This window comes from Lissotriton vulgaris, chromosome 12, assembly GCF_964263255.1.
Source record: "Lissotriton vulgaris chromosome 12, aLisVul1.2, whole genome shotgun sequence".
NCBI classification, from domain to species: domain Eukaryota; kingdom Metazoa; phylum Chordata; class Amphibia; order Caudata; family Salamandridae; genus Lissotriton; species Lissotriton vulgaris.
Window position 1 is genome coordinate 461,094,220 of NC_141700.1, and position 25,387 is coordinate 461,119,606.

The window sequence follows — 25,387 nt, forward strand, 5'->3', positions numbered from 1 at the left end:
GCAGGCATGCATTCCGCTCGGAATGCATGCTCCCAGTGTGAAGTATAAGAGTGCGACAGAACAGCGTTCGGTCGCATCGTACTTGCAGGGCCATAACCGACGACAGCAGGTCGGTCGGTAATAGCTCCTGACCAATGTCGGACGGACCTGAGTCCGTCCGACATCAGAATCGGGCCCTTAGTGGTAAATCTGGGAGGAACAAAGGGGATTGGCTGGAAGTACTTGTGCTTGTGAAGATGCAAAGGAATTTAAAACTACAAAAAACCTAGAAGAAATGGCTTGTTTGGAAATAATGAAAAATAAATGTACAGTTAGCAAACACTTAATTCAAACTTTTGCTGATTTGTAGTTTACAAAAAGCAAGCATATATTTACATTAGCATCAATGCTTCAACCTGTTTGAAATCCGTTCCTGAACCATGTCTTCATCAGAACAGCAAGATTTACCCTCCAGCTGGCATGTTAGGAGATCATATAGGCATACTGCGTCAGCCAACAAATGCTTAATTGCGGGCTAGGTAGGCACCCTTTACCATTATTGTGCCCAGCAGATGTAATGGTATCCATGTCAGGGAAAAACGTTTTCACCCTGCCAGGAGCAATGAAAGAAACACACAATATAGCAGTTGCTTAGGAACAAAAATAAATGTATTTGTAGATACCAATGCTTTCTGGCCAGCAAGGAAGAAGTTATTGCACACAATGGCCAGCAAGGAAGAAGCTGTTGCACACAATGGTGCTCTCAGTCTGCTTCATCTCCGACTGATTGTTTTTTGGGCTATATATACAAAAAGCCTCAACAGAACCGGAAAAGGACACAATGCCATACATGGACAACAGAGAAATGCAAGATCAGCACCCTGCCAGATATAATGCACTTATACAGTGTAGGCAGAAATGAACAACCTGATGAGCAAACTAACGTGGAAGGTAGGAAAAGCAAAGTGACCTCTAAGTGGGCTCTGAAAAGCTTTTGGAGATTGTCCAGGCAAGGTCAGATTGAAAAACCTGTGCAGCTCCTGGCAGCTTGTTACAGTGAGAAGTGAGATAGTTCAGTAGGTTTGAGATAGTGTGGGTAAAAACTAGAACTAAGTATAATATCTATGTAGTGCATACATATGGAGATATATATATATCTATATATCTATATATATATATATCACAGAAAAAACCATAGGTTATAGTCCATATATAGTTAGGAATTTGCATTTACAAAACCTTGAAAATTCAATGAAAAAACCATTGGTTTTAGGTCATATATAGTTAGGGATTTGCATTTAGAAAACCTTATTTTACTCGCATAAAACCATTGAAATTCCATATATAGTTATAAGCGCTAACTATATATCGCGCACCCGCAATCCACTGCTGATGATGTCACATATTACATCATTCATGACATGGTTAGTGACATCACTGATGACATCACTGATGACATCACTGATGACATCTCAAATGACATCACTGATGACATCACTGATTACAACATCCAGTGACTGTATGTTTCTGTAAAGTTAAAATATGTTTTACATATTGAAGAATGAGTGGATATATAAGTGTCTGGATGAAGGATTTACTAGGTGCATGACTGACTGATTGAGTGAGTGATTAAATGTGTCTCACTGAGTGCATGGGTTAGTGACTAAACTGTTTTAATTTGTGCATCATTATATCTGTTGTTCTACAAACTGCTGCATATGTTGATCAGTAGCTATATGAGTAACTGTATGGGTTATTGATTGGTTGTCCAAGTATTTGTATGGGAAACTGAGTGTGTGTGTATGGGTGGCTGGGAGGTGTGTGACTCTGTACATAGATGTGTGAGTAGTTGATTCACTATATGTATAGATTCAAAAGTGCATGTGGAAACAACTGCATGGGCGGTTGACTGTGCATGAGTGTATTAGTGAGTAAATGGATATCTCAGTGCTACATGTCAAATTAAGTACATATGTAAAACACAGTACATGTGAGAGTTGACATCTATAAATAACTGTGCATAAGAGCCAGTGAATGTGTGAGTGGCTGTATGGATCATTGTGAACATGTATCAGAGATTGTATAAGAGAGTAAAGTAAATATGTGTTAGTATATGTTTGAATAAGTAAGGTGTGTATAACTGTATAGTTGAGAAAATGGAGGTGTGATTGATTTTTGGCATAACTGACTAGGTGTGTGAGTAACTCCATGGATGAGTGACTGTCTGTTTACACTGATTGTATCTAAGGTTATATTAGAGTCTGAAGAGGTTCATGGTATTATCACATGAATGATATCATCAGTGATGTGATCAGTCATGTCAAATGAGATGTTATCAGTGATGTCATCAGTGATGTCATTTGAGATGTCATCAGTGATGTCATCAGTGATGTCACTAACCATGTCATGAATGATGTAATATGTGACATCATCAGCAGTGGATTGCGGGTGCGCGATATATAGTTAGCGCTTATAACTATATATGGAATTTCAATGGTTTTATGCGAGTAAAATAAGGTTTTCTAAATGCAAATCCCTAACTATATATGACCTAAAACCAATGGTTTTTTCATTGAATTTTCAAGGTTTTGTAAATGCAAATTCCTAACTATATATGGACTATAACCTATGGTTTTTTCTGTGAATTTCAATGGTTTTTTAATAGCAAATATCAAAAGCTGTCAAATGTCAAGTACGTGATAGGTAAAAACGTTTTCGTGTTTATGCACGCTGATGTGCTTTGAAGGCTGCCCCCCCCCCACTCCCCTCTTTTCTCTTAGTAGTACTCTCTCTTTGCAGATAGTGAACGGTAGTTAACGCAGACCTTTACCCCTGTTGTAATCCGTCGTACCTGCTTGTCTCTCCATTTGATTGATTATTATCCAAGCATTTACTGTTTTACAATTGGTTCTCTTTGGATCATTCTCTATTTACAAACAAGCACAAAGTCGCAATACTCTGTTTAGTCTTTGCAGATAGTGAAAAAATCGTGAAAAAAAATAAAAGTAATCGAGCAAAATCAGTAGACCACTAATTCGATCTCTTTTTGACCTCGGTAAAATACAAACATTAGGAATAACCCTTCATGAGAAATACGAAAATAGTGAAATGAACTGAGCTCCACACCATGAGGGCTGCAAAACAGCTCGACTCCGCCACCCACACCGCCCAAAATAACGACAAACCCTATGCAAATATTATAAATATACACAACACACCAGCAAAGAAACAGAGTAAAACATTTTATTAAATAACTATTTACATAACTATTTTATACTTTTTATTGCCCGATCCGGCTAGCTCAATCGATCGAGCATGAAACTCATGCACTGATAACAAGCGTTGAGAGTTTGTAGAATGATGGCTTCAGATTTTCCACATACGGTGTAGTGGCGCGAACTGGCAGGGGGCGTTTGGATTCTACCCCTTCTCCAAATAAGATTTTTATACGTGAATGTTCGTTCATGCTTTTTGTCCCTGAGTTGCTTCCATGTCACTGCCTTACATAAATGGCATAAGTCCTGGTTGTTGAGTGCCATACTTCAGAGTTCTAAGCAGCTCTTGTAACACTGTTTAAACCTTATTTGCACCTGCTGCAGCTTCACTATTCAAAGTAAGTGGAGTCCATTTGTGGACCTGACTGCATTAGAAAACAATGTGATACGGTGCCTCCCTAAACCGCTTGACGGAGGCCCCCGAGGGGCGGTGAGATGGCGCGGACTGAGAGGGGGCGCTTGGCTCCTGCCCCCTCCCCAAGTCGTGTTGCCCTGGTGAGGCCTGAGATCGCCCCCGGCATAGGCGGCCGGCTCCCGGGGTCCGGCGGAATTTTTTCCCTTTTGAAGAATCTTCCATTCTGGACCTTGTCCCACAATCCGTTTGACCTGAAGACACGCTGTCGTGGGACGCCCCTTTACCGTTTTAGTTGCCATTCCGCCCGCTTTTGGTACTCTGTGCCTCTTCCGCCATTCAGCTGTTTACCGCCCGCTCTTGCGACTACAACGTCTCGCTCACCATGTAGTTGAGTTGCTCCCACTCTTAAGATTTAACCGAACTTTTTGGACTGCTGAAAGCGGTTGTATTCCGACCGCTGGTTGGTGGAGACATTTTGACTATATTCTGGACCTGCATTGTCGCGTAATGCGTCATATGACGTGACGCGTTAGCGCACCCGGAAGTGCTCCGCTGCGCAAGGCGCAGCTTCCCGGAAACGATCCAGAGCGCGCCGCGCAGCGCGTAACGGAAGCATAACAGGTCATGTGACTTGTTAATAAAACTTTTCATTGGTTCATTTTACTTTTCTTTTCCTAATTATGTAAGACTAGGTCATGTGACCTGAAAATAACACTTTTCATTGGATTAAAACATTTTTTTTCCCAAACGATGAAAGCCCCACCTTGTTTCTGGATGTTTCAGACTGAAGCTGGCGTCACCATGAGAGCACCACCATCTCGTAGCTCCGTCGTGGCCATTCCGCAAGCAATCATGGCAGCCGCTCCCCACCGGAAGCCTGCGGGAGTCGACGGCCCCCAAAACTTTTGTACAATCTTCAAGGCTGAGGGGACGCTTTTGAGAATGGAACCCAAGCCCTGGCAGACAAGCGTCCGAGTTCCAAGGTGTCCCAGGGCCATTTTACTGGACCAGGCCCAAATCCGAAGAGCCGACCGCCATTTTAAGAGTCCTGTGGAAGCCGCCTATCGCTGCACCGCAAGAGTGGGAGCAACTCAACTACATGGTGAGCGAGACGCTGTAGCCGTAAGAGCGGGCGCTAAACAGCTGAATGGCGGAAAAGGCACAGTGTAGCAAAAGCGGGCGGAATGGCGACTGAAACGATAAAGGGGCGCCCCACTACAGCAGACAAGCCTCCGCCATGTGCTTCAAAACTGCATATGTATCTCGTGATATCAAGGTTGGGCAACCAGTACACAACAAGCAGTTACGAGTCCCATTTACACCGGCGCCATTTTGGGCGCGGCCGGGCAGGTCCAGGATCTACTGAAGCTTAACAAATGAGGCTGACGTCTCTGAAGCAGTTGACGAACAGCAGGACATAGCAAATAAACATGAACTCTCTAAAGCTGTTAACTCACTGCAGAACAAAACAAGTGAACCTGAAACCTCTGGAATAATTGTCGCTGAAAAGAACAACACACAAAACTCTGTAGAGCCTGAAGAAAAAAAAACAGAAGGGCACTGTAGTTTCAGACACACTTAACACTAATGACTAAACAAAGATATCGTCTGTTTATGAAGCAGTTATCATCTTGACAGAATTGACAAAGAAGTGTACAGACACCAATGCTATTAAGAAACACAGGGAAATCCTAACGCATCAGCATTCTCGGAAGAGGTTGACACAGATAACATCTTAAGGAACAAAGAAAGACCTGTTCACTCTTGACACCCCAGGTGCTGTGTATGTTGCACTATAGTGCTGCATCGAGAAAACGGACAACCCTATTGATGTGGATTTTTCATTATTGCTTATTGTAAAGAAATGGCGACTCCCCCCTTTAGCAGATTAGCTAAATGTTTGCGTAATTTAGGCATAAAAGTTATATTATTGTTGTTGTTGTTGTTATCGTTATAGTTCTGGTTAATTTCAAAAAATGGTTAAATATATTTACAGTTTTTGTTGCGTTCGTTATATTTAAATGTTAATAAAGTTTTAAAATCTAACTTTGTTGGAGTGCTATATATGTTTAAAAAATCGGGTGAATGGGGCCTTGAATCGGGTTATTGTCATGTGTGGGCTTTGCAAGTGTACTGCTACAAGATCGGACATTTCAAACTCAAATGCACGTTCTTTTTCTTACCTTTCCGAAGCATGGAGCGCAATAGCAGGCAGAGAAAGGGTGATGCACGTGTTGAACACTGCCTGGCCTGCAAATTGCTGGCAGTGCCCCCCCGCCCGCTCCTGAAAGAGGGCACGCACACACACCGCCGCCCCGAGTACTTCACAAATCTTTAAAAGACCATGCGCTTGTTCATGAGGCTTAAATGGTTTATCACCCCTTCTAGAACCCCTGCATCGACCCTCTGACGTTTCCTGGAAGAATTAGCACGTAACACAATACCAAGCCCTGTCAGCTGAAACCCCCGAGAAATCATGGGGCATATTATCAAGGGGTTTATTTCCGCTTTTTTGGCTTTAAAAGCCAAAAAAAAAGAGATAAAATTATCTCCCTATTACCAAGCTGTCGCTAACACCAGTTAGTGACAGCTAAAAGGAGATAGCGACCATCTTGGGCCCCGCTTTGCATATCAGTGATATTTATCACTAATGACATGCAAAGTGGGCGTGCCAAGATTTTAGCGACTGGAAACAGTCCCTAACCATCGCTATCTCCTATTACCAACTTTTGGAGATATTCGCGCTAAGCGCGAATATCTACAAAACCTAACACCTGCCCTGAGCAGTTTTAGCCATGTTATCCAATGGGAAGTGGATAACATGGCTAAAAGCATTTGCTGGATAATGCATGAATATCGCTGACTTTTCAACGATATTCATGCATTGCGGCCGTTTTTTATCGCATTTGCGATAAACCTTGCTAATAGCAAGGTTTATGTGCAATAAAATTCGCCGAAGTGCGGCGATAATTTTTGTCTCTAAACAAGTTAGAGACAAAAATTACCGCTAGTTGTTGGTAATATGCCCCCGGGTTTTTCCTTGCAGGAATCGGGAAGCGAAAGACTAGCACTGAAATCAGTAGTCTCACGCCTGAATCGGGAGGGTTGGCATGTCTGCATACTCTACAGCTGGAGCCATAAACTACATCCGCAGGGCTAGGTGATAGCCTAGGTCCGGCCTGGACAATCGGACACAGAGGAAGAGGAGTGTCAGAGGGTGCGGTAGTGAATAGGGTGAAAGGGAGGTGTCGGGCGGGAGCAGCGCAGATGGGGGGAAGTATATGTCCCATGCATGAGAGAGAGAGCGGGGGTGACCAGTGCGTGGGGGAGATGCTTGCGAGGGTGGGGAGCCATGCTGAGGATCGGCGGCGTGCAGAGAGTGGCCCTGGTCAAGGCATCTAAAATGGCTGCCGCGCACGACAAAATTGTGGCATTGGACAAAAACGCAAGATGGCGCAGACAATGTTTATCAATAAGGATTCATTTATAACAAAATATTTACTCGCAGTGACAAAATGGTGGTCAACACTTCCTGATTTCCATCGAATCGAACGTTAACAAACGTCACGCAGCAAAAAAAAAAAAAAAAAGCTCACGCACAGAGCAGTTTTTAGCCATGTTATCCAATGGAAGGTGGATAACATGGCTAAGAGCATTTGCTGGATAATGCATGAATATCGCTGACTTTTCAGCGATATTCATGCATTGTGGCCGATGTGCGGCGATAATTTTTGTCTCTAAACAATTAAAACGAAGCACAAAATGGCGAATTCCCGTTTCGCTACCAGTTTGCGGCCCAGTTCGCGGCCCGTGAAGCGCTTCTACCGTGAAAAATCATTTTTTTTTATTTTCCCCACGGGACCCTTTAATAACCCCAACAACATTCCTAGGGGGTCAAGAGGGGTATACCTTGCCCCCTTTCAATAAATTCCCCCTTCGTTTTTCACCTCTTCTTCTCTCTCGATCCTACCGAGAGATAAGATGGCGGCCGCTCCGGACTGTTTAGAATGTTGACAGACACCGGAGAGCCAATCAGCTTTCTGCGCGCAAAGTTCCGTTTCGCGAAAAGTAAGCGGACCGGATCGCTGCCCGGAGCGCTGTTACAGATATATATCTTGTTTTGAACGTTAATTTCTCAAAAACTACTGGAGCACATATATTGAGACCTAGCAAAGGCACATCGGGCTAACAGTCCCTACAATTTTGCCAAGTTTCGTGCAAATCCATTCAGCCGTTCGAGCTAAAAGTGAGTCCAACCGCCCTATGGAAAAATGAATGGGAAAAACGCGTTTTGGGACCCCCCTTTTTTCTCAGCCCCCCCTTGACGAAACCCCACCAAATTTTCAGGGGCTGCTCAGAAACAAAATGTGCCATTTTCCTGAAAATTTCAGCCGATTCCGTCCTCAAACGCCAAAGTTATTAGACATAGAATTTTCAAAAATCCCATAGGGAAAAAATCCTAACTATATATACCTACTGGCGATAGCCAGTAGGTAATATATATTCACTGAAAAAACCATAGGTTATAGACCATATATAGTTAGGAATTAGCATTTACAAAACCTTGAAAATTCATTGAAAAATTCATAGGTTATAGACCATATATAGTTAGGAATTCGCATTTACAAAACCTTACTTTACTCACACAAAACCATTGAAATTCCATATATAGTTAGTTGCACTAACTATATATCGCGCACCCGCAATCCACTGCTGATGATGTCACATATTACATCATTCATGACATGGTCAGTGACATCACTGATGACATCACTGATGACATCTCAAATGACATCACTGATGACATCTCAAATGACATCACTGATGACATCACTGATGACATCTCATTTGACATTACTGATCACATCACTGATGATATCATTCATGTGATAATACGATGAACCTCTTCAGACTCTAATATAACCTTAGATACAATCAGTGTAAACAGACACTCACAGACTGTCACTCATCCATGGAGTTACTCACACACCTAGTCAGTCATGCAAAGAATCAATCACACCTCCATTTCCTCAACTATACAGTTATACAATCTTTACTTATTCAAACATATACTAACACATATTTACTCTCTTATACAATCCCTGATACAAGTTCACAATGATCCATACAGCCACTCACACATTCACTGGCTCTTATGCACAGTTATTTATATATGTCAACTCTCACATGTACTGTGTTTTACATATGTACTTACTTTGACATGTAGCACTGAGATATCCATTCACTCACCAATACACTCATGCACACAGTCAACCGCCCATACAGCTGTTTCCACATGCACTTTTGAAACCATACATCTAGTGAATCAACTGCTCACACATCTATGCACAGAGTCATACACCTCCCAGCCACCCACACACACACTCAGTCTCCCATACAAATACTTGGGCAACCAATCAATAACCCATATAGTTACTCATATAGCTACTTATCAACACATGCAACAGTTTACAGAACAACAGACATAATGATGCACAAATTAAGACAGTTTAGTCACTAACCCATGCACTCAGTGAGACACATTTAATCACTCACTCATACAGTCAGTCATGCACCTACTAAATCCTTCATCCAGACACTTATACATCCACTCATTCTTCAATATGTAAGACATATTTTAACTTTACAGAAACATACAGTCACTGGATGTTGTCATCAGTGATGTCATCAGTGATGTCATTTGAGATGTCATCAGTGATGTCATCAGTGATGTCACTGACCATGTCATGAATGATGTAATATGTGACATCATCAGCAGTGGATTGCGGGTGCGCGATATATAGTTAGTGCAACTAACTATATATGGAATTTCAATGGTTTTGTGTGAGTAAAGTAAGGTTTTGTAAATGCGAATTCCTAACTATATATGGTCTATAACCTATGAATTTTTCAATGAATTTTCAAGGTTTTGTAAATGCTAATTCCTAACTATATATGGTCTATAACCTATGTTTTTTTCAGTGAATTTTCAAGGTTTTGTAAATGCTAATTCCTAACTATATATGGTCTATAGCCTATGGTTTTTTCAGTGAATATATATATATACATACATATATAAACATATATCATCTGTATATCTATATAAATACAAACATAAATGCATGCATACATATACTTATATGCATACAGATGCATGTTATTTACATGAAAGTTGAAAAAACACTAATAAAAGCAAAGCTAAAAAGCCACCTCATTACAAACAGAATGGCTTTAACTTAAACGAGGGCGAGATCTATTGCATTTTCAATGCTTGTTTACTTTGGTTCCATCAAGAAAAAATTCAGATGTGTCACACATTTGCCATAAATTCTGAATGTTAGCACTCTAGTCGCACATTAGATCACTGTAGTAAAGCTACTGCTCACCAGGGACGTCTGCTGCTGGTATTCAAAGTGCATGTTTCAGTCTGCATGTCAGAATTTTTTTAATGAAATAGAAGAGGATTTGAGAAGTCACTCAAAATGATCCCTGATTTTTCTTTCTGAAGCACTAATCATACTTTCTATGGCAAAATTAACCCCCTCATGTTGTTCCTTTTTAAATTGAGTGTTTTCAGACTTACCACTTCATTCCAATCAAGATGGCTTCTGGTGTGCCATACTTTTGTCATAAGTAAGACTGTTAGCGCTCTAGTTGTTCTTTAGAACACTCTGGGACATTCTGTCATTGGGCTATACTTGGGGTACATCTGGGTGATATTTGGGCTACATTTAGGCTCTTTTGTCTCTGGTAGCCATCTTGGGAGACTGTATGTCAGAATTTTTTTATGAAATTGAAGAGGGTTTGAGAAGTCACTCAAAATGTGCCCTAATTTTTCTTTCTGCAGCACTAATCATAATTCATATGGCAAAATATACCCCCTCATTTTGTTCCTTTTTAAATTAAATGTTTTAAGAGTTACCACTTTATTCCAATCGAGATGGCTTCAGGTGTGCCATACCTTTGTAATAAGTAGGACTGTTAGCGCTCTAGTTGTTCTTTAGAACACTCTGGGACATTCTGTCATTGGGCTATACTTGGGCTACATCTGGGTGATATGTGGGCTACATTTGGGCTCTTTTGTCTCTGGTGGCCATTTTGGGAGACTGCATGTCAGAATTTTTTAATGAAATAGAAGAGGATTTGAAAAGTCACTCAAAATGTGCCCTAATTTTTCTTTCTGCAGCACTAATAATACCTTCTATTGCATAATATACCCCCTCATTTTGTTCCTTTTTAAATTAAATGTTTTAAGAGTTACCACCTTATTCCCATCACGATGGCTCCAGGTGTGCTATACCTTTGTAATAAGTAGGACTGTTAGCGCTCTAGTTGTTCTTTAGAACACTCTGGGACATTCTGTCATTGGGCTATACTTGGGCTACATCTAGGTGATATTTGGGCTACATTTGGGCTCTTTTGTCTCTGGTGGCCATTTTGGGAGACTGCATGTCAGAATGTTTTAATGAAATAGAAAAGGATTTGAGAAGGCACTCAAAATGTGCCCTAATTTTTCATTCTGCAGCACTAATCATACTTTCTATGGCAAAATATACCCCCTCATGTTGTTTCTTTTTAAATTAAATGTTTTAAGAGTTACCACTTTATTCCAATCAAGATGGCTTCAGGTGTGCCATACCTTTGTAATAACTAGGACTGTTAGCGCTCTAGTTGTTCTTTAGAACACTCTGGGACATTCTGGCATTGGGCTATACTTGGGCTACATCTGGGTGATATTTGGGCTACATTTGGGCTCTTTTGTCTCTTGTGGCCATTTTGGGAGACTGCATGTCAGAATGTTTTAATGAAATAGAAAAGGATTTGAGAAGGCACTCAAAATGTGCCCTAATTTTTCATTCTGCAGCACTAATCATACTTTCTATGGCAAAATATACCCCCTCATGTTGTTTCTTTTTAAATTAAATGTTTTAAGAGTTACCACTTTATTCCAATCAAGATGGCTTCAGGTGTGCCATACCTTTGTAATAAGTAGGACTGTTAGCGCTCTAGTTGTTCTTTAGAACACTCTGGGACATGCTGGCATTGGGCTATACTTGGGCTACATCTGGGTGATATTTGGGCTACATTTGGGCTCTTTTGTCTCTGGTGGCCATTTTGGGAGACTGCATGTCAGAATGTTTTAATGAAATAGAAAAGGATTTGAGAAGTCACTCAAAATGTGCCCTAATTTTTCATTCTGCAGCACTAATCATACTTTCTATGGCAAAATATACCCCCTCATGTTGTTTCTTTTTAAATTAAATGTTTTAAGAGTTACCACTTTATTCCAATCAAGATGGCTTCAGGTGTGCCATACCTATGTAATAAGTAGGACTGTTAGCGCTCTAGTTGTTCTTTAGAACACTCTAGGAGGCTGCAGTAGAACACAAAGGAATCAACTGACAGTCTCTGTCCTTGTTGGATGTACATGTTTTACTGAGAATGTCAGACTTCATTTTCACATGACTGAGAAAGATAATGTGAATTTACAGAAAATATGCTTTCAGTTTAGCTTATAGATCCCCTTCCAAACCACTGTGGGAAAATCATGAGATATTAGTTTTCTTTCAAACAATATTCATGATATCACAGCAGAAGGTTTTTTCACATGGTAAAATCACCTTAGAACCCACCACAATTCCTAAAACGAGTATGGTACCATCAACAAATGATTTATAATGTAACTAAAGTCCTAAAACCCTCTATTAACCACAATGCTTTTTATTGAGGTGCTATCATGTATATTGGTCCCAAGATGGCTGCCAACACTTCTTGGATGAAGTGCTGACAGCCAATCAGATCAGATGTGTGGTTAGGCTCCGCCCAGATATATATCTTTTTTTGAACCTAAATTACTCAAAATCCTCTGGAGCACATATATTGAGACCTAGCAAAGGCACATTGGGCTAACAGTCCCTACAATTTTGCCAAGTTTCGTGCAAATCCATTCAGCCGTTCGAGCTAAAAGTGAGGCCAACCGCCCTATGGAAATTAACATGGGAAAAACGAGTTTTGGGACCCCCCTTTTTTCTCGGCCCCCCCTTGATGAAACCCCCCCAAATTGTCAGGGGCTGCTCAGAAACAAAATGTTCCATTTTCCTGAAAAGTTCAGCCAATTCCGTCCACAAACGACAAAGTTATTAGACATAGAATTTTCAAAAATCCCATAGAGAAAAAATCCTAACTATATATACCTACTGGCGACCGCCAGTAGGTAATATATATATATATATATATTCACACAAAAAACCATAGGTTTTAGGCCTTATATAGTTAGGAATTAACATATAAAAAACCATTGAAATTCCTCCTATATAGTTAGCTGGACATTTTATTGACATAAAACCCAATGAAATTCCATATATAGTTAGTTGCAATAACTATATATCGCGCACCCGCAATCCACTGCTGATGATGTCACATATTACATCATTCATGACATGGTCAGTGACATCACTGATGACATCATCCAGTGACTGTGTGTTTCTGTAAAGTTTAAATATGTTTTACATATTGAAGAATGAGTGGATGTATAAGTGTCTGGATGAAGGATTTAGTAGGTGCGTGACTGACTGAGCGAGTGAATGAATGTGTCTTACTGAATGCATGGGTTAATAACTAAACTGTCTGAAAGTGTGCATCAATATGTCTGTTGTTGTGCAAGCTGCTGCATGTGTTAATCAATAGCTATATGAGTGGCTATATAGCTTATTGATTGGTTGCCCAAGTATTTGTATGGAAGACTGAGTGTGTGTGTAACTGGCTGGGAGGCGAGTGACTCTGTGCAGATCAATGTGTACTTGTATCAGTAATTGTATAAGAGAGTAAGTATGTGTTAGTATATGTTTGAAAAAGTAAGGTGTTCTGTGTTTAACTGTATAGATGAGGAAATCGAAGTGTGATTGATTCTTTACAGGACTGACTAGGTGTGTGAGTAAGTCCATGGATGAGTGGCAGTGTGTGAGTGTCTGCATAGGTGTATGAGTGCATATGACAGTGTTGTAATAATGAGTGACTGTATGTACGAGTGATTGTATGGGTGAATGAGTGAACGTGTGCGTAGACGTAGGAATCAGTGAGTGCGTATGTAGTAACTGGTATTGGTGTGTCATGATGTCATCAGTGATGTCATTTGAGATGTCATCAGTTATGTCATCAGTGATGTCATTTGAGATGTCATCAGTGATGTCATCAGTGATGTCACTGACCATGTCATGAATGATGTAATATGTGACATCATCAGCAGTGGATTGCGGGTGCGCGATATATAGTTATTGCAACTAACTATATATGGAATTTCATTGGGTTTTATGTCAATAAAATGTCCAGCTAACTATATAGGAGGAATTTCAATGGTTTTTTATATGTTAATTCCTAACTATATAAGGCCTAAAACCTATGTTTTTTTTTGTGAATTTCATTGGTTTTTTAAAGGCTAATTCCTAACTATATATAGTGTATAACCTATGGTTTTTTCAGTGAATTTCATTGGTTTTTTAAATGCTAATATATAGATATGTAAGGGCAGAAACCAATGGTTTTTTCAGTGAATTTGCAAGGTTTTGAAAATGCTAATTCTATTAGCGGATAACGTTTAAATATGTTACTATCCTTGTGGGACCACCTGAGCAGCCCTAGGATCCGATTTTTGATGCATGAACGATGGTTGGATGCATGATGGATGAATGATTGTTGGGTGGATGCATGGATGTTATGTTATGTTATGTTATTTATTATTTGTTAAGCGCACATACGCCCAAGGGCTTCTTGGCGCTGGTGAGAGAGTCAAACATAACAATACATAGAAGACATACAATCACTGTTTACAATAAGCCTGAGAAAAAAGAAAAGTTTTAAATGCCTTCCTAAAAGCAAGGAGGTCCTTACTGTGTCGCAGAGTCAAAGGGAGGGAATTCCACAGTGAAGCAGCTAAAAATTGAAAACTGCTGCCTCCCTGACGTTTCTTTTTGAAACGAGGGACCTCAAGTAGGTCTTTGTGGATTGATCTCAAGCTGCGCAAGGGTTTGTATTTGCGCAGTAGTAGTCTAAGGAACATGGGACCCTTACCCTCCAAAGCCTTGAACAGAATACAGCCCACCTTGAATGTAGCTCTCTGTTCCACAGGCAGCCAGTGCAAAGTCTCTAGTCCATGTCTAATTGATTCCCACTTTGGGACTTTGCAGATAAGTCTCGCAGCTTGATTTTGCAGGTATTGCAATCTTTTAAGTTGGCCAATAGGCGCCCCCAAATAGAGGCCATTTGAGAAATCGATGTGAGATAGGACTAGAGCACTAACTGTCTGAATTAAGGCCAAACCTGTAAGGAGATGTGCTATTTTCTTGATCTTCCTCAGTTGAAAAAACCCTGAGGAGACCACAGTTCCGACTTGACTTTCCAAGGTAAGATCCTCACTAAGAGTCACTCCCAAACTTTTTACTGTACGGGATTTTTTTGGGGGCGAGCCCATGTCCGACGGCCAAAAGCTAGGACTCCAACTGATCTCACTCTTCCCAGGTAGAATGAGCTCCGTTTTTCCCGGATTTAACTTAAGGTGGTTTAGAGACATCCACCTCTGGATGGATGCATGCATGATAGATGGGTGAATGGATGCATGAATGATGGATGGATGCAGGATGGATGGATGGGTGGGTGGATGGATGTGGTGCATGAATGGTGGGTGGGAGGGTGGGTGGGTGTTGGATGGATGCATGCAAGAGCTCATAAACATGAGACTCGCCTGCAACATCATTCACACTACAAAAGTTGTGGAGATGCAGCAATATCAACACAAAAATAAGATGCATCAGCCAACATGCATGGAGTATCAAACGACAACATACACCACTCATTGCCAAATCATAGCACGAATCATCTACAACGGGTCAGAATGGTACTAAAATGTGTCATCATATGAATTTAAAATTTGCAATGCAGATGTTTGAATGTAAAAATGAACACTTGGCATAGTACAGCCGATTCCATATGCAATAGTGCACTTAAATGTAAGAGCTGTTGGTCTAACCTATCCTTCTCTTTTTCGTATTTTTCATGGCTTTGTTGGGGAATTTATTTTTTGTTTTTGTCAGGGTCTGCCAGATTTACTTAAAAAATGGAATTTCAATTACCTATGCTTATAAAACATGAATTAAAAAATATACCATGATTGTCAAAATAGAAGTGTTGGTTTTGCCGGTGCTTATTTAAATGGTTGTCCTTGCACTTCAAGCATGTTCTAATTGTGTATTACTAGAAGAGCATGATTTTGATCGGATGGCCATAAAATATTTGCAATGTGCGCCTTTGCAGCTATAGATTTAATCCAGCTTGCCATAGCGTAGAATTAACATTGCCGAAAGGGTCTAACTGATGTATAACGAAATGCATTAGGGACAATCATATCTTTATTGCATCATACTCATACATTTTGATTTTACTGCAGTTTAATGTGTAGAAAAAGGAAGACATTTCCCTTGGCCCTTCTAGCACGTTAGCACTAATGTGTTAACATCTGAACTTTGCCAATATCAGAGGTCCCTAGTGGGGAAGCTAGAGAAAATGCAATGCGGTATAGTGTAAATGAAAGCCATAACACCATTCTTATATTGTTACATCGTCTCAAAATAGATTCCTTACTCAGTGCAGTTTGGCAGGCTAAGATCTATGAGATTAAAGCTATCAATTGATCAACCGAACACCGTTTTTTCTTGCTTGCTAAATATGAAGCACTTACTTCGGAATTCACATATATCTCGAGGTTAGTCACTTTAATGTTGAAAAAAGAAAGATTATGTTCATTTTTTGCCATTAACACCACAACAGATAATAGAAGTCTGTCTAAATTTAAAAACACTTTCTACTGTCTGCCTTCATCGCCAATATCAAGCATCAGAGATATGTTTTTGTTCCAGATGCTTCCGCACAGTCTTTGCCCCTAAGGATTAATGTCTTCTCTGTAGCTTGGCTGATAAGAATACCGACATTTGTATGTTAATAGGCATACAGATATTCAAATAGCGCAGGCATTACAAGTACCCAGCCGCAAGGATTTCTAGATAAAATAACAAATCTGAGAATGAAAAAAAACATTTTAGACGAGGAAATCTGTCTTAGAGGTTTACAGGAAATCTCACACTTCCAACAATTGTGTACGCCTCATGTACTTGCAATTGGGATGTGTGCATAAAACGTAGGATTGCATTAAGAGCAGTTTCACATCTTTGAATCGTAAACTAATGTTCACAATTTTCATAGATTTTTTTTTTATCCATACATTACAATATGGTTATGCATGAAATCTAAGGAAATCAGACATTTCAGGGCTTACTCAATCTCGGCAATGCATGTTTAAGTGGATCTTCCTCATGGCGGGATGGGTGATTTAAAGCTCATGTTTACAATATCAGTAACCAGAAGTCGCCCCGCAACTCTGTCTGCTATTGTGTAGGCTCAATATTGGACCAAACTGTCGCATGAACAGGACAAAGGGATGCTGTTACAGTCTGGTTTCTATAGCAACAGAGAACGGGAGACTATAACAATTGTAGTAGATACACCCCATCTGTATATTACATAAATGTCACAGTGCATCGTCTACCAAAAACGCATCGGGGCATCTTAAACCGACAACACCCAAAGCCTAAAAACGCAATCGCAAACCTTTCGCTGCTCCAACCCTAGGAGGAAGGAAGCGCGACACAGAGACCTCCTTTTTTTCGCATGCAAAATGTGCGTGATCTTTAAAAGGCAGTGGTTGGCTGGTTTTCCGGACATGATGTGGTTGAAGCTGTCATCGTAATGGAAATTCATCGCTGTAGCTATGGTAAATCGAGTTCTCTGGCTGTGCTGAATGCATTAGTCTAATGAGATGTTTGCAGCTGGAGCGTGGGGCTGCTGCTGCTGCTGATGGAGGCTGACGGCTCGCTGCTAGCAGACGGGGCGAAGATGCCTCTCGCTGCGGTCCGCTCCGTGCCCGCGCCCACCGCCATGTGCCAGTCAGCCGGATGCCCGAAGCCTCTCTGAAGATACGGTTTCCGTGCACAGCTCTAGGTAAGCGCTGCCCGACATGCTTTCTTCTGCTGGCGCTGTGCTGCGGCTTCATTATTTAACAGCTGTCCTTCGTCTGCATGAATTACAGGCTGCACGTTTATTTCCTCTCTGCCTCTGCGGGCTTTTGTGAGCCTGTTTGCGGGAGTGTGCTCCCCAACTTCTCCTGGATGAAGCGAGGGTCTGCCGGGGAGACAGCAGCAGCCTGTCAGAGAGCGGGGCGCCCGTGCCACTGCCAGAGGGTTTGTTTATGTGCGTGCAGGGCATGCGCTTGGGTGCCGGCCAGCAGACGGGCTGCCCCGGCGTGCACAGATCGTTTACAAAGGAGTTAACCTCCGAACGATGGGCCAATCCCACCGCGGCCCTGAGGCGAGCCCCCTGATGACGTCAGAGCTCCTTGACCAATCGGAGCGCGGCTCCTTCGCCGGCCCCGCCCACAACCAGGCGGCGGCCATCTTAAGGCAGCTCGGGCGGCGGCGGTGATCTCGGGGTACCAAAACGAGGGGTGGGCACCCTCGAAATTAAAATAAAAACATTAAAATGAAAGAGAGAAACCCCCCAAGCCCCCCCCAAGCCCCCCCCCCCAAAAAAATCGCGAAAAATCGCGTGGTGCGCGCACGCGTTCGCGCTTATAGATATATAAATGATTTCTCTTCTAATTTTCTCAGGAACCACTGGAGGGATTTACACAATTTTACCAAAAGCGTGATCTGCATACCAGACACTACCATTTTGACAAGTTTGGTGTAATTCCCTTCAGCGGTTCAAGCTGTAGCTGAGTCTAAAGGTCCTATGGAAATTAACATGGGGAAAACACGTTTTGGGACCCCCCTTTTTTCTCGACCCCCACTTGACGAATCCCCCCCAAACTTTCAGGGAAGGAGCGGAGCGGAGCGAGCCATCTTCTTTGAGAAATTTGCGAAGATTCATCAACCAGGGCCAAAGTTATTCCCAATAGAATGTTGGGGATTTCCTATGGGAAACTGTCCTAACTATATATACCTACTGGCTATCGCCAGTAGGTAATATATATATATATATATATATATATATATATATATATATATATATATATATATATATATATATATATATATATATATTCACTGAAAAAACCATAGGTTATAGACCATATATAGTTAGGAATTAGCATTTACAAAACCTTGAAAATTCACTGAAAAAACCATAGGTTATAGACCATATATAGTTAGGAATTCGCATTTACAAAACCTTATTTTACTCACACAAAACCATTGACATTCCATATATAGTTAGTTGCACTAACTATATATCGCGCACCCGCAATCCACTGCTGATGATGTCACATATTACATCATTCATGACATGGCCAGTGACATCACTGATGACATCACTGATGACATCTCAAATGACATCACTGATGACAACATCCAGTGACTGTATGTTTCTGTAAAGTTAAAATATGTCTTACATATTGAAGAATGAGTGGATGTATAAGTGTCTGGATGAAGGATTTAGTAGGTGCATGACTGACTGTATGAGTGAGTGATTAAATGTGTCTCACTGAGTGCATGGGTTAGTGACTAAACTGTCTTAATTTGTGCATCATTATGTCTGTTGTTCTGTAAACTGTTGCATGTGTTGATAAGTAGCTATATGAGTAACTATATGGGTTATTGATTGGTTGCCCAAGTATTTGTATGGGAGACTGAGTGTGTGTGTGGGTGGCTGGGAGGTGTATGACTCTGTGCATAGATGTGTGAGCAGTTGATTCACTAGATGTATGGTTTCAAAAGTGCATGTGGAAACAGCTGTATGGGCGGTTGACTGTGTGCATGAGTGTATTGGTGAGTGAATGGATATCTCAGTGCTACATGTCAAAGTAAGTACATATGTAAAACACAGTACATGTGAGAGTTGACATATATAAATAACTGTGCATAAGAGCCAGTGAATGTGTGAGTGGCTGTATGGATCATTGTGAACTTGTATCAGGGATTGTATATGAGAGTAAATATGTGTTAGTATATGTTTGAATAAGAAAAGTTTGTATAACTGTATAGTTGAGGAAATGGAGGTGTGATTGATTCTTTGCATGACTGACTAGGTGTGTGAGTAACTCCATGGATGAGTGACAGTCTGTGAGTGTCTGTTTACACTGATTGTATCTAAGGTTATATTAGAGTCTGAAGAGGTTCATCATATTATCACATGAATGATATCATAAGTGATGTGATCAGTAATGTCAAATGAGATGTCATCAGTGATGTCATCAGTGATGTCATTTGAGATGTCATCAGTGATGTCATTTGAGATGTCATCAGTGATGTCATCAGTGATGTCACTGACCATGTCATGAATGATGTAATATGTGACATCATCAGCAGTGGATTGCGGGTGCGCGATATATAGTTAGTGCAACTAACTATATATGGAATTTCAATGGTTTTGTGTGAGTAAAATAAGGTTTTGTAAATGCGACTTCCTAACTATATATGGTCTATAACCTATGGTTTTTTCAGTGAATTTTCAAGGTTTTGTAAATGCTAATTCCTAACTATATATGGTCTATAACCTATGGTTTTTTCAGTGAATTTTCAAGGTTTTGTAAATGCTAATTCCTAACTATATATGGTCTATAGCCTATGGTTTTTTCAGTGAATATATATATATATATATACATACATATATAAACATATATCATCTGTATATCTATATAAATACAAACATAAATGCATGCATACATATACTTATATGCATACAGATGCATGTTATTTACATGAAAGTTGAAAAAACACTAATAAAAGCAAAGCTAAAAAGCCACCTCATTACAAACAGAATGGCTTTAACTTAAACGAGGGCGAGATCTATTGCATTTTCAATGCTTGTTTACTTTGGTTCCATCAAGAAGGCATTCAGATGTGTCACACATTTGCCATAAATTCTGAATGTTAGCACTCTAGTTGCACATTAGATCACTGTAGTAAAGCTACTGCTCACCAGGGACGTCTGGTGCTGGTATTCAAAGTGCATGTTTCAGTCTGCATGTCAGAATTTTTTTAATGAAATAGAAGAGGATTTGAGAAGTCACTCAAAATGATCCCTAATTTTTCTTTCTGAAGCACTAATCATACTTTCTATGGCAAAATTAACCCCCTCATGTTGTTCCTTTTTAAATTGAGTGTTTTCAGACTTACCACTTCATTCCAATCAAGATGGCTTCTGGTGTGCCATACTTTTGTCATAAGTAAGACTGTTAGCGCTCTAGTTGTTCTTTAGAACACTCTGGGACATTCTGTCATTTGGCTATACTTGGGGTACATCTGGGTGATATTTGGGCTACATTTAGGCTCTTTTGTCTCTGGTGGCCATCTTGGGAGACTGTATGTCAGAATTTTTTAATGAAATTGAAGAGGGTTTGAGAAGTCACTCAAAATGTGCCCTAATTTTTCTTTCTGCAGCACTAATCATAATTCATATGGCAAAATATACCCCCTCATTTTGTTCCTTTTTAAATTAAATGTTTTAAGAGTTACCACTTTATTCCAATCAAGATGGCTTCAGGTGTGCCATACCTTTGTAATAAGTAGGACTGTTAGCGCTCTAGTTGTTCTTTAGAACACTCTGGGACATTCTGTCATTGGGCTATACTTGGGCTACATCTGGGTGATATTTGGGCTACATTTGGGCTCTTTTGTCTCTGGTGGCCATTTTGGGAGACTGCATGTCAGAATTTTTTAATGAAATAGAAGAGGATTTGAAAAGTCACTCAAAATGTGCCCTAATTTTTCTTTCTGCAGCACTAATAATACCTTCTATTGCATAATATACCCCCTCATTTTGTTCCTTTTTAAATTAAATGTTTTAAGAGTTACCACTTTATTCCCATCACGATGGCTCCAGGTGTGCTATACCTTTGTAATAAGTAGGACTGTTAGCGCTCTAGTTGTTCTTTAGAACACTCTGGGACATTCTGTCATTGGGCTATACTTGGGGTACATCTGGGTGATATTTGGGCTACATTTAGGCTCTTTTGTCTCTGGTGGCCATCTTGGGAGACTGTATGTCAGAATTTTTTAATGAAATTGAAGAGGGTTTGAGAAGTCACTCAAAATGTGCCCTAATTTTTCTTTCTGCAGCACTAATCATAATTCATATGGCAAAATATACCCCCTCATTTTGTTCCTTTTTAAATTAAATGTTTTAAGAGTTACCACTTTATTCCAATCAAGATGGCTTCAGGTGTGCCATACCTTTGTAATAAGTAGGACTGTTAGCGCTCTAGTTGTTCTTTAGAACACTCTGGGACATTCTGTCATTGGGCTATACTTGGGCTACATCTGGGTGATATTTGGGCTACATTTGGGCTCTTTTGTCTCTGGTGGCCATTTTGGGAGACTGCATGTCAGAATTTTTTAATGAAATAGAAGAGGATTTGAAAAGTCACTCAAAATGTGCCCTAATTTTTCATTCTGCAGCACTAATCATACTTTCTATGGCAAAATATACCCCCTCATGTTGTTTCTTTTTAAATTAAATGTTTTAAGAGTTACCACTTTATTCCAATCAAGATGGCTTCAGGTGTGCCATACCTTTGTAATAAGTAGGACTGTTAGTGCTCTAGTTGTTCTTTAGAACACTCTGGGACATTCTGTCATTGGGCTATACTTGGGCTACATCTGGGTGATATTTGGGCTACATTTGGGCTCTTTTGTCTCTGGTGGCCATTTTGGGAGACTGCATGTCAGAATGTTTTAATGAAATAGAAAAGGATTTGAGAAGTCACTCAAAATGTGCCCTAATTTTTCATTCTGCAGCACTAATCATACTTTCTATGGCAAAATATACCCCCTCATGTTGTTTCTTTTTAAATTAAATGTTTTAAGAGTTACCACTTTATTCCAATCAAGATGGCTTCAGGTGTGCCATACCTTTGTAATAAGTAGGACTGTTAGTGCTCTAGTTGTTCTTTAGAACACTCTGGGACATTCTGTCATTGGGCTATACTTGGGCTACATCTGGGTGATATTTGGGCTACATTTGGGCTCTTTTGTCTCTGGTGGCCATTTTGGGAGACTGCATGTCAGAATGTTTTAATGAAATAGAAAAGGATTTGAGAAGTCACTCAAAATGTGCCCTAATTTTTCATTCTGCAGCACTAATCATACTTTCTATGGCAAAATATACCCCCTCATGTTGTTTCTTTTTAAATTAAATGTTTTAAGAGTTACCACTTTATTCCAATCAAGATGGCTTCAGGTGTGCCATACCTTTGTAATAAGTAGGACTGTTAGCGCTCTAGTTGTTCTTTAGAACACTCTGGGACATTCTGGCATTGGGCTATACTTGGGCTACATCTGGGTGATATTTGGGCTACATTTGGGCTCTTTTGTCTCTGGTGGCCATTTTGGGAGACTGCATGTCAGAATTTTTTAATGAAATAGAAGAGGATTTGAAAAGTCACTCAAAATGTGCCCTAATTTTTCATTCTGCAGCACTAATCATACTTTCTATGGCAAAATATACCCCCTCATGTTGTTTCTTTTTAAATTAAATGTTTTAAGAGTTACCACTTTATTCCAATCAAGATGGCTTCAGGTGTGCCATACCTTTGTAATAAGTAGGACTGTTAGCGCTCTAGTTGTTCTTTAGAACACTCTAGGAGGCTGCAGTAGAACACAAAGGAATCAACTGACAGTCTCTGTCCTTGTTGGATGTACATGTTTTACTGAGAATGTCAGACTTCATTTTCACATGACTGAGAAATATAATGTGAATTTACAGAAATATGCTTTCAGTTTAGCTTATAGATCCCCTTCCAAACCACTGTGGGAAAATCATGAGATATTAGTTTGCTTTCAAACAATATTCATGATATCACAGCAGAAGGTTTTTTCACATGGTAAAATCACCTTAGAACCCACCACAATTCCTAAAACGAGTATGGTACCATCAACAAATGATTTATAATGTAACTAAAGTCCTAAAACCCTCTATTAACTACAATGCTTTTTAATGAGGTGCTATCATGTATATTGGTCCCAAGATGGCTGCCAACACTTCTTGGATGAAGTGCTGACAGCCAATCAGATCAGATGTGTGGTTAGGCTCCGCCCAGATATATATCTTTTTTTGAACCTAAATTACTCAAAATCCACTGGAGCACATATATTGAGACCTAGCAAAGGCACATCGGGCTAACAGTCCATACAATTTTGCCAAGTTTCGTGCAAATCCATTCAGCCGTTCGAGCTAAAAGTGAGGCCAACCGCCCTATGGAAATTAACATGGGAAAAACGCGTTTTGGGACCCCCCTTTTTTCTCGGCCCCCCCTTGATGAAACCCCCCCCAAATTGTCAGGGGCTGCTCAGAAACAAAATGTTCCATTTTCCTGAAAATTTCAGCCAATTCCGTCCACAAACGCCAAAGTTATTAGACATAGAATTTTCAAAAATCCCATAGAGAAAAAATCCTAACTATATATATCTACTGGCGACCGCCAGTAGGTAATATATATATATATATATATATATATATATATATATATATATATATATATATTCAGGGAAAAAAACAGCGGTTTCACAATCGTTATAGTTAGGAATTAGCATTTAAAAAACCATTGAAATTCACTGAAAAAACCATAGGTTTCACACCAGTTATAGTTAGCTGGACATTTTACTCATACAAAACCATTGAAATTCCCACGTTATAGTTAGTTGGACTCACTATAACTCGCGCGCCCGCAATCCACTGCTGATGATGTCACATATTTTGAATGCATATTTTTGTGTCATCATTTTGCTGCTATCAGATTTTTCTTATTTGCATTATTTGCAAATATTATACTCTTTTATACATATTGGAATACTTGGTTTTTAACACTTTAATATGTACATAGATGAATTTACTTATCATGTGCACATATATAACAGTGTTTTTCTATTGATCAAGTTTTGCATTTTTTCATGTTTTTAACCTGTACATATTGATTCATGTACATAATTGGCTATAATAATGTGAATTGCTTAATCTTGAATCAAGGTAGCCCACTTGGGCTGAATCTACCATTCCTTTGTATATGTATGCAGCAACTGCGTTTTTGAAGTATTTCCTTCATTTCTATGACACATTTTATTGCACTGTCACTTTAAAAGTCCAGTTCGACACACGCTGTTTGTCATGTGATCAAGCCTCCCTGGAGGCGAAACGCGTCATGGCGGCAGCGCTGGCTTCTAAGAAATAAAACACCGTTCACCAGCACCTTTTGGGTCGGCTCTTTGTTGCAAAGCATTTGGACACCTGTTGTTCTGTGCAACAAGGTTTGCTACATATGGTACCGACGCTTTCCAGGTACGAGCAAGACCCCTTCTCAGCAGGGCAACGCGGCAGAAAGCTGTTTCCGGGTTTCCTGGGATCATTTACTTTCTCCAGCGAGGAGAACGCCGCAACGCCCCTGTCTTACCGTTGATGTGTTCCGGTGGGATAGCAGCCGGAGTTCCTTTGTCTTCATTGCCACGAAGACTGGATCTGAGCGTGTACCCCGGAGAACGCCTTGGAAACGGCAGGGAGAAGTGTGCGCGACAGCTGGTAGGACATTCAACTCCAATTACCAGCGTGTCGTTTGTGTGATTCTAACCACAGCCACAACCTTAGCGCTTACAATTATGGCCGCCGCCGACAGACTGCGTAATCGAGCCCAGGCAGCTGATTCCATGTTTTTGGATTCCCCGGCTGGGGGGTCCTCTAATGTTAC

The 25,387-nt window shown here is 40.3% G+C and overlaps 1 protein-coding gene across 1 annotated transcript in view; it reads right to left on the reverse strand.

Moving 5' to 3' along the window:
- LOC147676777 (uncharacterized) overlaps positions 1-25,387 on the reverse strand; it is a 471,331-nt gene that overhangs the window by 304,732 nt on the left and 141,212 nt on the right. The gene's annotated exons all lie outside the window — the stretch shown is intronic.